Below are 14,476 nucleotides of genomic sequence, written 5' to 3' on the forward strand. Positions count from 1 at the left end.
GCTCACTGACTCAGCTCTGAAGGCTGCCGCTCCTTCATTTCCCCTCCAGGAGCTGCCCAGCACAAGTGTGTGTGTGTCAGAGAGAGAGAGAGAGAGAGAGAGAGAGACCGCGCCTTTGCAGGGAGAAAGAGAAAGAGAGAGAGGCGCCCCTCCTTTACGCACAGCCGCTCTCCAAACAGGCGCACTTGGAGACGCGCTTTCACAGATGATCCGTCAAAAAAACAAACAAAAAAAAAAAAAGTCAAGTGTATTTAGCAACAGCTGCAAGCGCTGTGAGGCTTTATGCAAACACGATAAGCCCCAAACGAAGCAATGAAAATAAAAAGGAAAAGATACAAGAGTGTGCAGAGTTAAGACATGCTGACGGATTTAAGGTGAACTCCAGATAACACACTGGTCCTGGCTTTCATCTTCATTTCAAAATCATTCAGTCTGCGTCTGTAGGTGAGCTGGCCCTGTCTAGTTGACGTTTTCAAAACAATGGAGACAGAAAATAATGAAGTAACTAACAGCAAGGGAACCTCTGCATGCTTGGCCTTCTTCAACCCCTTCAGCGCCACCAGGACGTGCTCAGGGGTTTAATGAAGTCGTGAGGTGCCCCTCAAGCACCCCTGTCCCCATGCTCATCTATTCACAAGTGCCCACAAGTGAACACAGGGGTCACAGCAGGGTGAGGGAAAGCCATTCAAGGTGTCAGTGTTACTGCAACCCCAAGCCTTTGGGAAGCCCTGTTTGTCGCAGACTGAAGGCTACCAAACATGTTTTATATGGGCTGAGAGGCAGACAGAGGAGTGAGAGGAGTGTCCATGTGTGAGTGGGAATATTTTTTTTTTTTTTTTTTGTGCTCCCAAGTTCTGTTTTCATTGGTGTTTTGAACTTGTCGTGTCCTGGCAGATCAATGGGGTGACATGTAGAGTCAGTCCAGTATAGGTTTGAGTCGCCCTTTCAGCTTTTTTCCCATCGTGGCAAGGACCGCAGTAATTAGACATCCCTGCATATGAAGGTTGGAATAGATTTCAGTTGAGATAAAATTAACATGGTATACTGAAAAAAACAAATCAAATATCTGACCCATGTATGTATAGGGCACGCTTTGCCCATATTTCAGACGAGCTATAAGGCAACGAAATGTCAGCGCAGATGGAAATATTTCTTTCTCCTGAAGCGTAACAGATATATTTAATTATACCGAGACTGAAATGTTTTTGTCCCATGGTCGATTGTAATTTTCTTATCAGTTTCCACATAATAGCAGGAAGTAAAGAAAAATATATTCAGAAGTGCAATTTAGCAATTTAGATATTGCACTGAGAAAGCGGATATATTGCTGTGGCGGCTGACAGTGCATGGCCTCCACGTCATTCCAGTGGTTTTGTGCCTCTGGAAATTATGATCGTGTTTCGGGTAAACAAAATGCTTGCTGATGAAATAAAGATGTCGATACTTGTCCTTTTCTGTGGGCTTTCTTGTGCGTTTCAGATGATGGTCAGGTCTGAAAGGATTTTCTATTTGATATTCTCTGGTTTCATTGCACGCAATTGCCAGAAACTAACATATTACCCACATTTTTGTGCGCTGTTTTTTTTTGTTTTTGTTTTGTCTTTGTGTGTTTGTTTGCTTTTGTGCTATACAGCAGCTTTCTAATAAAAATCAGATACAGTGGCATAAAATGTGAAACATTATATGAAGCCCAGAGGCTGCCAGTGATGTTTGTTTGGTATCATGAATTTGGCTCCGACTTAATGCCTCAAAAAGGTATTATTAAATTATTACAATGTTTACCGTGAACAAAGATTGAATTTAATGGTCATTATATTCTTCTAACAATAAATTAATTCACTAAAAATAACTACATTTGTAACCTTCCGAGTTTAAAATGCCTGTGTTGCATCAAATATGTTATATGTATAAACCAAACTTGCACACTGATGACAATATAATTTGGACCACTAGATTATTTTAGAAAACATGCACTGTCTGAAATAATAACATTTTACGGTGAAGAAAGTTGACTGGTATTTAAGAGTGAACGCCAGAGGACCACAATGAAGGTTTTTCATACAAACAGGAGTTGACAATTTGGCGACTGCTGGTGATTGAAGCTGCTCTTGTTGAAGTGAAGAGCTCTCAGCCGGCTGATGATTGGACAACACTTGTCAAGAAGCAGACTCTTTTCGAAGGACACAGACGTGGGAAAGTAGCGGGAGAGGTCACAGGCCGCCTGAGCGTTCAGCAGCTGAATGAATACATTTGTATAACAGCGGTCATCTCAGCATCGTTGTGAATGTGTTTTCCCTGTATTTGTCAAAGGAACTGTTAACTGGAAGTGACCTGAGAGGGGGAATTGCCTCTATAACCACAACAATGTTAGAGGTTGGGCTGATGAAACTAAATGAATTTCCTTCGCTCTGCGTTACTCTTCCTCCTTTAATTTTCTCTGTAGATTCCTTAATGTCATCATCAACCACTGACAACACTCATATTGGTTTCAAACATGGTGATTGCCCCACAATTTACAATCCAAACTATTGAACAATATAATTTACTCTGAAAGGAGAGTAATACTTCTCAGTTTTAAGGACTGCAGTCAGTTGTCTAATTGGATCGTGCTGTCTGAGTGAAGCTCCCTCTCCGCTCCTCACAAAATCCTTCAGAGACCGAGTTTTGCTCTTCAAGCTGTCACAGGCTGTGAAACGTAAGACCACTTACCAGCATCTTGACATTGCGTCACTTTGACAAATCAGACTGCTGCTCCTTGAGCAGTGATTGGGAATGGCAGGGCAAGAAAGTTCATGAATTCACAATGTGCGAGGCGGGACAGAAGTAGGGGGATGGAGAACAATCTAGAGGCGCAAGATGAGGAGACAGCTGGCGTGTTTGTGTACGTGCCTGAGGTTTCATAAATGTTTCATCGGACTTGGCCGTGAGAGTGGAACCCAAGATAATGGAGCCGACACGAGTCAAGACACAGTAAAAGGACAAAGGAGGTCAAGAAGAGCTTTCTACCGGCCATTGGGCATAATCCCAGTTGGCCTCTGCATCAGTGAACCATTAAAAATATGCATGAAGTTTTTAGTGGCTAGTGTGCCGTGTATGTTCCAGGACTTTCTGCCGTGCATTGCCATGACAGTATTTTTTACCATTAACAGCTACAATTAGTCACAGTTACAGGAAATTCATTCAGCCTACCTCTTTTCTCTCACACAATTTGGGCCTGTTGGTGGAATAAACAATATGCATTTTGAGTTCTTGGGAAAGGAAAAGCATTGGGTTTTGATGCTAGTATTAACAATAATTCTCTTCTATTTAAGTGTCCTATCTTTCTCATCTTCCTTATCTTTCATATCTCATATCTTTCCTGCCCCGACGTCTCAAAACAAGCAAAATGACCCAGACTGATCTCAGTCTCCTTAATCTTTTCGCCTTAATAGTCTTAAACTATTTTCTTTTTCTTTTCTTTTTTGTTTTTTAACCAATGTGCCCAATATTCTCACATAACAGCTTTGTTTGTGGAGTTCAGATATATTTTAGGCCAAGAATCAGTGACAATAAACATCAGTTATTTCTGTTCTCTTAAATTATTTTTATTTCATTTTCACAAATCACACTGTAAAATTTAATTGTGAAGCTGTGGGTTCCTTCAGTGAGTCCGACAGTGAGACCACAGAAAACAGCTATCTGAATGTGATGGAACGGGAAAATTAGCAAGCCAGCAGCGATTCTCTGTCATATTCACTGGTTAGTATTTTCTGTGCACACATGTGCAGGTAAAATGGCCTCCATCTCTTCCCCTCCAGGGAATATTTTGGAAACTTTATAGGCTGGTAGGGATGGGTCATAAAATTTAAGAAATCCCCGTATAAGCACAATGTTCATACTTCTTTCCTATATCTTCCTAGTTGAAGGAAATCTGACGTGAAATCTGTTCCAGGAGGAGATGACAGCTGGATGATGCTCCATCTATCATCACCGTCAGCATATTGACTTTGCTGGGTTCTCCAGCATCATGTTCATTATCATTGTCAAAAAGGTCAAATTTGAGTTTGGGCATTCCAGCGGTAATTTGGCAAAATAAATGATGCAGTTAAAGAATAGTATTTAAAATATGGATGACAAGTAAATATACAAATAAAAGAATAAGAGAGAAAAAAAATGTCTTGGAAGTTATTTAAGCTGAGGAAAGAACGGAGGAAGAAAGCAGGGAAATGAAAAGAACAGAAAGAAACAACAGAAGAGGTTCAACAGGAGAACGATGAACGGAGAGAGAGAACGACAAGTGAGACAAAGACAGAGAGACTCCAGGGGGAAAACAAAGTGAAAAGAAAGGAAAAGAAAGGAGGAGTAGATGTGGGATGAATGATGGAGGAGGGAAATTAGGAGGGGGAGGGGGTGAATGCAGGTACGCACACACACACACACACACACACACACACACAAACCCCTAAAGGACTTTATCAGCCCCAACTTTCAATTTAAACTGATTAGAGTCTGACCTTAGCAGTGAACTCACACACACACACACACACAGCGCTGCTGCCTGTCCTGATTAAGCTGTGACCCGGCCACTGACCACTGGACTAAACACTCCCAGACCAGGATAAAACACAGCTGACACTGGGGAGAGCCCACATAAGCACTTCCATTATGCTGAGGAAAAGCTGTGGAACTGCATGAGGAAGTCATTTAGAGCTCCTTGTTCTGCTCATATCGGGTGTATTTGCAGCAAATTGAGACACTTTTTCCTTTGATGACTTTACTTGCTATCGATGGTTTCAATTTCAGAGCTTCTTTTTAATTTGAATTACATTTTCTGCCCAGTAAAAAAAAAAATTTTCCCCAATTTCATATATTCATATTTGTGCTGTCACAGTTTTGCTCTGTAAGCTCTCAAGCCACAAAAAAAGGGGTCAATGAGATACAAGTCGCAAAAAATATGAAGTGATTTAATTGCATTTTTTCAACCATACATTTTTCCTGGAAGAGCTCAATTGGAGTGAAGTCACCACGGAAATTATGTGATTGCTGCAGTCGTGCACTTCCTCAATGACCGAGAACAAATCCTGTCCAGCTTTAAATGAGATATTTTCTCATGGACACCACTTCAAAGTGCAAGTGAAATATACATTTCTGATTCAGTCTTTTTCTCCACTCTTAAATGCTTATTTTCCCCTCCATTACCATTACATTGCAATTGTTTTTCTATTGTCTCTCCATCTCTACCACTTCTCTCCTTTGTTCTTGGAGATCCTATCTCTATTTAAGTGATAATTTACTCCAGGTGTTTTCCAGAAACCGTCTGCTTTCTCTTGTGATTGGAGGAACAAAGCCAAGTGAAGAAAAAGTGATTTTTTTTTTTTGCCAAACACCTACACATGTACTTTAAGACACACTCATACCAGCGTTTCCACCATTTATCCTTTGGAGGACACATGGTTCTTGTAAAGATACAAAAACAATAATAAATACACTCACATGCAGACATGGAGAGAGTTTCTTCCTGTGTTAAATCCTTGTTGAGCCACCTGTCCTGTCTGCACCCTCCTCAGTCTCATCTAAATCAAGTCTCCTCTCTCCCCCGCATTGAGCAGTCACTTGGTTTCCAGTCAAAATGCATAAAAGAGCCCGTGAGGACACAAACTACCGGTGGCGACCTTACCAACGCAAACACCAACATACATTTCCTTTGCTGGGACAGGTTTTCCTGCACATAGCATTCCTAAGCAAACTCCAGTTCCTACAGGGCATTGTATATAGACATACATTATGCATGACTGTAAGAACGTATGCATATTACAAATCATATAAGCAGTAATACAAGCCCATATTAAACACTGCATGGAAGTATTTAGAGAAGAGGTATTTCATAAACAAGCCAGCAATAAAGGAAAGAGGAGAAAGGTATCCCCTGAATTCTGATTTACCACAGCTTTCTTTCTTGTGTGGCTGGTTGTTTTTCCTTCAGCCGCGTCACAGCATCACAAGACACTAAAGGAAAACAACAGAGAAAGCTATTTAGAGTATAAATAGCAGTTTATTTTTGGATGTTCCACTGATGTTACATTTATGTGGGTGGTAATGCGTTTTTTTTTTTCCCTGATGGCTGAATATCAAACTCTAATCAAAGTTACTCAAGCAGCAAGTTATGAGTAAGTTTACGAAGGAGGATGAATTGTCCACACTTTCATGTCGCTTTTAAACTGACCATCAGTGGAGAAAAGAGTTTTTAAGCCACAAGAGGTTTCTTCTCTATGCCTTATCTTAAAATTGATTGCGATCTCCCACTTATTCTTCAGGTAAATCCAACATATATATAATTTTTTAAAATTAATTTCTCTAATTATACTCATTCTACTTTGGTACAATTGTCTGTTCTCTGTCCAGTTAGTGGGAAGCATCCTACAGAACCTAAAGCAGAAATTCTTAAATAGTATTCATTAAAGTAAAACAAACCGCATGGTCGTGTGCGTCCACTTTGTGTGGACACAGTGATGATTGTTGTGTGGTTCCTACAGCACGTTAAGGTCAAGACCCCATGGTCGAGGTCAGGATCCCTTAATGAGGCTGATCAGTATAATGGTGTCATTAACACTCATGCACACACAAACACACCTACACAAACACACACACACACACAGGCCATGGTCAATAACCTTTTGACACAGATTGCGGTGCCAGATGTTTATTTGTTGATTCCCTCCATCCATCATCCCTGTCAAAGTGGAGGAGAGGGTGTTTGGGTGAGAGGGCGTAACTGTAGCATTGTGGGTGCTGAGTGATTGGCTGTGTGCCACTAATACATTTTAAGATGTGGCATGGGTGGCCGTGGTGCTTTCATGTGCTCTTTACTTAAGTTTTGGAAACCGACTGAGGATGTGTCTGGAAAGTGAGATGAAAGATTAAAGTCTGAATAGTTTTTGGTGCAGGTTCAGATAACACTGTGGATAAGGCCCGTAGCTGTGGTGGTTAAGAGTCAGGGCTTGGAGAATGTCCATGAAAAATTATGTCCATGCAGGTCCTCACAAGAAGAGAGCACAACAGAGGTCACAAATACACACCTTTATCTCATTTAGCAACATCACCTATTGCTCACCCATTACACACACAAACACACTTAAACCATCTAAACACTCCCCAAAGACAAAACAAACACTCCTCACAAAATTTAAACACTCCCTGAAGAATAATAGAACACACTGAAAAAAGGAGCTGAAACTTAGCCAAACAAAAAAGACAGAAGACACTTTGCTGTGCATTTCAACAACTGTCATGTTGGGGTTTTTGTGCTGTTAATTAATTCAGAACCAAAACACATGCTCCTGAAATCACTACTGAGAACTCAACTAGTGCTGGCTCTGCTGCTAATGACCACTTATTTCACCTGCTAACCATGTTGTGTATTTCCAGCAGTCTGAAAGTTTCATTTCCAAAACTAACAACTAAAGTGGATTGGCTGAAAAAATATTTTTCTAGGTTGCTTATCACATTTTTCAAACCTTGAATTCCAACACACACCCAGAATTTCCTGGCCAACTAAAATCAAACTCACTAAGCATATTGACATAAGAAAAGATTTCATTTGGACCAAATTTTCACTTTCAATAAGAAATATAATAATGATAATCCCAAGCCGAACTTGTAACATTTCTTCATTAATATTATTTTGCCTGAGGATGATGAACATCAGCCCCGCTCCTGTTGCGGCCTAACTCCGGGCTTTAAAGGTGGCCTGTTTAATGTACCATAACCCTTCCTGCATAATGGTTTTCAAATCTCTGAAACAGGGAAAAACAATGTGCCACCTTAAAAGTTATGAGACATTAAATTTCTGCCCATTAAATCCAAGTCAATCCATCATCATTAAGGCTTATCAAAATAATCAGCAAGCCTGTAAAACAAGTGAGCTGGTGTTTCAGCCCAGGCATGAGGAGGAGGAGGTCTGTGTGTGTGCATGTGTGTGTGTGTGTGTGTGTGTGTGTGAGTATGTGAGAGAGAGAGAGAGGAGGAGGTTGATTGTTTTCAACAATCACATCTCCATGTCTTTCCCCTTAAATATATATAAGGTGAAAATATCCTCGCTTTTCAAATGTATGAAAAGTCTGCTAATATCCTTGTGTGTGTGTGTGTGTGTGTGTGTGTGTGTGTGTGTGTAGGTGGGTAGAAAGTATGTTGTGACATGGGATGATATGAGCTGTTCACTGAACTGTCCTGGCTTTCATTCCTCCACATGATTAAATACATTCTATCCCTCTCAGTCCAGACAGATATTAGAAAAAGTGAAAGAGAGAAGAAACTTTAATATTCTCTGGGGGGAATTTGGTTTGTTTCTGTAACAGGTAATAACAGATGGAAACAAGATTTTAATAAGAAGAGAGGAAACAATATTTCTTTCTCAGCCAGAACTGTAAAGTTGAACCTAGTATCCATGTTCTCTCGTGAAAAACACACAAGGAAATGTGACTTTTCAGTGTCGTTGCTGTAACACTGCAGATCTCATTCAGGAGGTAAATAAATTATGACACCTGCACCAGAAAATTCAGGGTTATTACTGATAGACGTAGTTTAGTGAGTTTAAAACCCACTTTTCAGGCTTTCTTTGTGTTCCAGCAGTTACTGACGATGAGATGATGTAATATAATCCCATCTTTTCACGGTTCGCTTCCCCACCCCTTTGAGGCTCTTCTCAGTTGTAAGACCTGATATAAAAGTTGTTCTGCTTCAGTGAAGCTCAGTCCACAGCCTCAGTCTTTCCCTTCCCTTTAAAAGCTGACACCGCCTTTCCTTGTCTGGAGGCTGAGCCCAGTGGAGCCTGGCTACAGCCCCAAATGGTTTCTGCCTTTCAGATCCCATTTTGATGAAAGAATATAAAGAACATAAACAACAGCTCCTAAAGCTCTGTTGTTTGTAGCTTAACTCAATGTTGTCATGTCGATGTTTCAAAGCTCGGCCTTACTTTGACATTTTCGCACTGGTTACCTGTCACAGATTGGAGAATCAACTGATCTGTAGGCAACATTGCAATAGCAACCAGGGGTCACTGCCACAGCAAAGACGTGCTCACATTCATATGCGAACACGTCTTTGCTGTGGATTCATATGAACTCAAAATATAAAACATTCATCAATACAAAATCTCTTCATACACCAGGGAAAACCTGGTGAGATCCCCGTCCACGGCTGGCAGCATTCTCCGGGGAAAACACACTCTGACAGATGTCTAAGAAGAAGCAACAGTTTTCACTGTAATGACACGTGGCCTGTTCATGCTCTTATTTGCCACTGATGGATAAGACATGGCCAAGTTCAACCCGTGCCAAAATGGAACATTTACCTTTGGTTTACTTTCAGGAAAACATACGATTCAGTAAAGCTCTATAGCCTACTTCTTATTTCAAGAGACATAACAGATGATTGCCTTTTTCCTGGCAGCACCCTCACCTTCCCCAAAATGGACTATTAATCTGACAAACCCACACAGCCATGACTCACATTGAGGTTGGCACATTAGCCTGAGGAGCTTCATTCAGCAGTAGTTGGAGGACTAAGCATGTCTAGCCTTTTCTTTGGCTTAGCGGGCCTTCCTTTGCCGTGTTTACATACTACTTCCATCAATTCAGTCATCTGATCTGTTTCTGTCAATTATATCAATTCATCCAATAACTATCACCTCAATAGCAACTATTTATTGAGATGTGTCAGAAAGCTTGTCATCCACCTCACACTGTTTACAAAGTATAACTACACCTTTACAGTTTTAGCAGACCAGCAGCTTCTCGCCAACAGCTCACCCATAACTAAAATATCAAACTCAGCTTCCAACCTTAACCCAAGTTAGTATCTGTAAAAAACACCTACAGAGAACGGGTCTGCAGTAGCAGACAGTTGAGGAAGTGAGGAGCTGAGGAAAAGAATCAGTATCGTCATAGACAGAAAAATAAGGAACCTAAACTGACACAAATGCTGACAAACTGAATCATGGGACACAATTAATAAATAATGGATTTTTAATTTCTACTGCTCGCTCCTGCTGTTTTCCAAACGCTGTCTTTAACATCAGATGCCACACAAGTCATTATTTATGCTGGGTTAAAGTTTATCTTCTTATCCCTTGTAGTGTCCTTTTTATTTTCTAAAGCAATCCTTCTTTCCCTTTTTGTCACAACCAGTCTCTCTTTATGAGCCCATTCATCTCCTGCATCCCCTCCTTTCCTTTCATCACAGCCAGCTCTCACTGTCTTCATTATTTCCTTCCTTCCTCTGTCTGGTCCTTGTTTCGTCCCCTCTCCCTTTTATCTCCTCCCTTCTCCTTTTTTCTATTCTAATTAGCGTGTCTAAACATATTCCTCTCTCCTGTTTTAACGTCCACCAGCTCTGTCTGGACACACACCCACACACACTACTTCTAAAGAGTTTGAGTGGAGTGACATTAATTACAGTCAGTAGGCTGTTTCACAAGTTACTTTCCAGAATTGCATGTGGCTTCCTGTTTTCCTTCTATTTTCAGTTTTACACTATACAATTATAGCTAATTGGACATCACACATTTGTGTCACATACTTTTCCTTTATCTTAAATCTGTATTTGTCTTTTCTGATTACCTGAGCTAATTATGCCTTATGTATGCGAGTTTGTGAGCATCTGTGTGTGTGTGTGTGTGTGTGTGTGTGTGTGTGTGTGTGTGTGTGTGTGTGTAAATGAAAATGTTTGTTCACACATACTGAAACGGAGACTGTAAAAAAGAAATACTCTTCCATTATGGAAACCGAAACCCTTCGTTATTTACAATCAGTGTCCCCTCCAATTACTTTTTCCATATCACCACATCCCTTTTTTTCCTCTCTCCCTTATTCACACACACACACACACACACACACACTTCTAAAACTTTACTGCACTTCTCACTATACCTGAGAGACCTCGGTCACAAAGTTTATGGCGCAGGGAAAAGAAAGGGTGGCAGGAGGAATGGCAGAGCTGAAAAACAAGGAAAGAAGTGATTGGAGGTAAAATGGGGGCCAACAGTAACTACAGAGAATTGAACAAAGAAATAGAAAAGGATCGAGGGAGAAAAGAAAGGATGATAGAGTGACGTTTTTATTCTGACAAATCAGATAAGCAAAACAGGAAAATTAGAGTATGATGGAATGGAAGAAAATATCAGACAAGTGATGGTATTTTTAAAACCAGTCGTCTGGCTAGTGATTTTTGTTTTTTTTTTTTTCTGCAGACGTACAGAGAGATTTCTGTTCCCTCTGAAACTGTTTCAATGACGATGTGGTTAAATGTACAAACGTGAACTTTGGGACTGAAATTAAAGCTCAACCTCACAGTTAACACTGGGATTTAAACTAAAAATCTCAAATTCAGACTTTTATCCTGTTCCTTCACTTCAGACTAACCTTGATATTTCTGCTGCTGCAGCAAGATTCAGTAAATCAAACAAAGTAAAATCTCTTCTGCCTCTTAAAATGATGAACAAGACACAGACTGACATTTATAAGTGAAAAAGAATATGAGGCAAAAATTATGTTAAGGGTAGTTTGATAGCTCAGGAAAGATATACTGTCGTTGCTGGCCCTTTTTCACAGGATAACATTTAAGTTAAGAGTATAGGTCCACTGCATGTGATGAAGTTTGATTTATCTTCTGATTTCCATTAGCTCCCCTTTGAATTTCATAAAGAGAGAGTTATGCTTCTGTCATTTTCTTCTTCAGTCTGAAGGAACTGACACTGGATCCCACCATGTTATTTTTATTATTTATTTATTTATGAATTTTTTTGTGGAATGTAATGTCTCTGAAATACGTTATAATTCAAACTGTGCATGTAAAAAAAGACCTGGTAGAAAGGTTTATTAGTCCTCGTGATGGCAGGTTCTGATATTAAGTGGCTTTTAAATTATAATTGGTGGTTTTAAACTGCCATAAACACACAGGGCTGGGTTTTAATGACTGCTTTTAACAAAATAAACTGCACTATTATATTTAATGATGATGGTTTTACCCATCCAAACACAAATGTGTGATTTAATAAGCAGCTTTAGCCACATAAGCATAAATGTGTTTTTCATGGCGTGTTTTAACTGTATGAATGTGTGTTTGTTCTCTCTGCGGTTCTGACACTTCTTCTGATACTGCCAATCCTGATGAAGCCCAGGCTGCTCCTTTAATCCCCTCACAGCTCTCAACCCCCCAGCACAGCTACAAGCTCACTTTGAATTATGACATTTATAGTTTGGAAAACTCACAGCCCCAACTCTTTAGGTTTTTCTTCTTGTGAATGAAGCCCATTTAATCCTCTTTGAAAAGTCATGTGATGAAGTGAATGCTGAGGAGGTGAAGTCACCTTGCTCACTTCATGTCGACAGCCCCTCACAGGAACACATGCATGAAACATGTATGATATAAAATCCCCTCTCCATATGCACAACTATCACAGCACACAGGCAACCATGTCTGCCACAATACAAGTTTATGTGCAACTATTGGGCATGTGGTGTGATGTTCATTTGGACGAGAAATGGTGAAAAGGTTATGAAATCCAGCAGGTTTGTATTACTATTGGCTTCGGCTGGGTTAGTTGTATCACGGGAACTGAACCTCAGAATCACTGGGTTATTTAAGATCAGGAAAGAAAGCATACAAATGTTAAAAATACATTAGCTAGCAGATAGTGACACGAGATGAGACACGCAACTGATACAAACTTAGGAATGCCTAAAAACTAGTAGTGAGCTATACTATACTAATATGACCTGAGCTGCCACAGATCAACATCTGTACATTATTCTTTCAATATTAAATTAAAACGACAGTGTCACTGTAAATCCACTCTAACACCACTGTAATGGTACTTTGGGAGAAATAGCCGATTTGCATTTGAGACGGAACAACAGCAACACTCTCAGAGGAAAAATTGGATGCAGCACAAAAAGGCTCCAAACTGTGACCCAGGACACTTAAACATCAAGAGTGTGAGAGGTCAGGCGTCCCTCCATTAAACTTGTGTTTGGTGATTTAAACACGGTGCATTCAAGTGTAGTAGGAACAGCAAGGCCACATTTGTATTTCTATTTTTATGGGAATTTTTAGGAGGCAACATCAATTTTGACACACACACACACACACACACACACACACACAAGCCATGTAAGAAGATAACAGCAGGTGTAGCAGTCAAGTAATCTTTCATCACAGGAAAGGTTGAATAAGACAGATCGTGAAGTTTGTGACTAACTGGTGATATGACAGAGACAAAGAATCCCTCCAGGATTTCGCAGGCTTTTCTTTGTGTGTCTGTGTGATTGTTGCGGCCTATAATGCCTGATTTTGCAGCAGCTTCTTAAAAAAAGTTGAGTCTTTCCCTACTTTCATCCCCCGCCACTCATCACTCTGAAAACTTTAAACCCCCCCCTACCTCAGAATCAAGGCGTGAGCAGTAAAGTAACACACACCATAATTCAAAGCACAACTTGAGGCATGCAGCTCTTTGTCGAGCTTAGAGCTGTCAGCATGTTAGCTGTGAAACTGTCCAGGTAGTTTGTACAAATATCAAAGTAAAAATTCATTTACAAACGTAATCTGGTCAGTGAATGAAAATATTTCAGCAAGCAAATTCTAAACTCTTTAATCTGTTTTTAATGATATCGATAATTTATTTCTCTTCTGGAGCCACTTTATTTCTTCCACTTAGTTTTTTCCAGTATGCAGTAGTTAGAGCAAAAAGATGACTCAATATTTTATATTTAGTTTATAGTAGTACTTTGTACTTAATACTGTTTATTGTATGACATTAATCCAAACCTGAAACTTTTCATGCAACTAGTTGTTTCTCGACTAAATCTAACCATTTTAGAATATGCACATAAAAAATAAACAGGAGGGACAAATGAATGAATTATATGAATTTAATAGGTGCAATTAAACAGAGGGATTGGCTTAAACATGAAAATGTACATGAAAAAAAAAAAAAAAAAGGACTGATTGTTTTTGTTCTCGTTACAAATGTAGAGCGCCAAAGATCTGGCTCAGGAGCGTTTTTCAATATAAATAAAACTGCATTCCAGAATATGACCATTTCACACCTAAACTGGTGTTAAGACTACTGACTTATTTCTCCATTCTCCTATTTTGTCTCACATGAGTCACTTTTATGGACGTACAATATTAAATCATTCTGTTTTGAATGGTAAGACAAAGGCAGAAGATGGTTAGCAGATGTAAAGAGATGACGAGGCAGAAGGTGGATTGGAAAAAGGCAAGTCAAGTTGAAAGGGTAATTAAGGTTCAATGAACTGAAAGGGTAATAAAAAACACGGTGGGGAACGGTGAGCAGGTGCTGACCATGTGCTCTGAATCTGCCTCTCTCACTCACACTGTCATACAAAACACAGCCGCAAACACAACACCAGTCTGCAGGCTCATGCATGTCTGTCATTGTGTATGTTTGCATTGTGTGTGTGTGTGGACCTCATGAGTG

Source organism: Echeneis naucrates, chromosome 7, assembly GCF_900963305.1.
Source record: "Echeneis naucrates chromosome 7, fEcheNa1.1, whole genome shotgun sequence".
NCBI lineage: Eukaryota > Metazoa > Chordata > Actinopteri > Carangiformes > Echeneidae > Echeneis > Echeneis naucrates.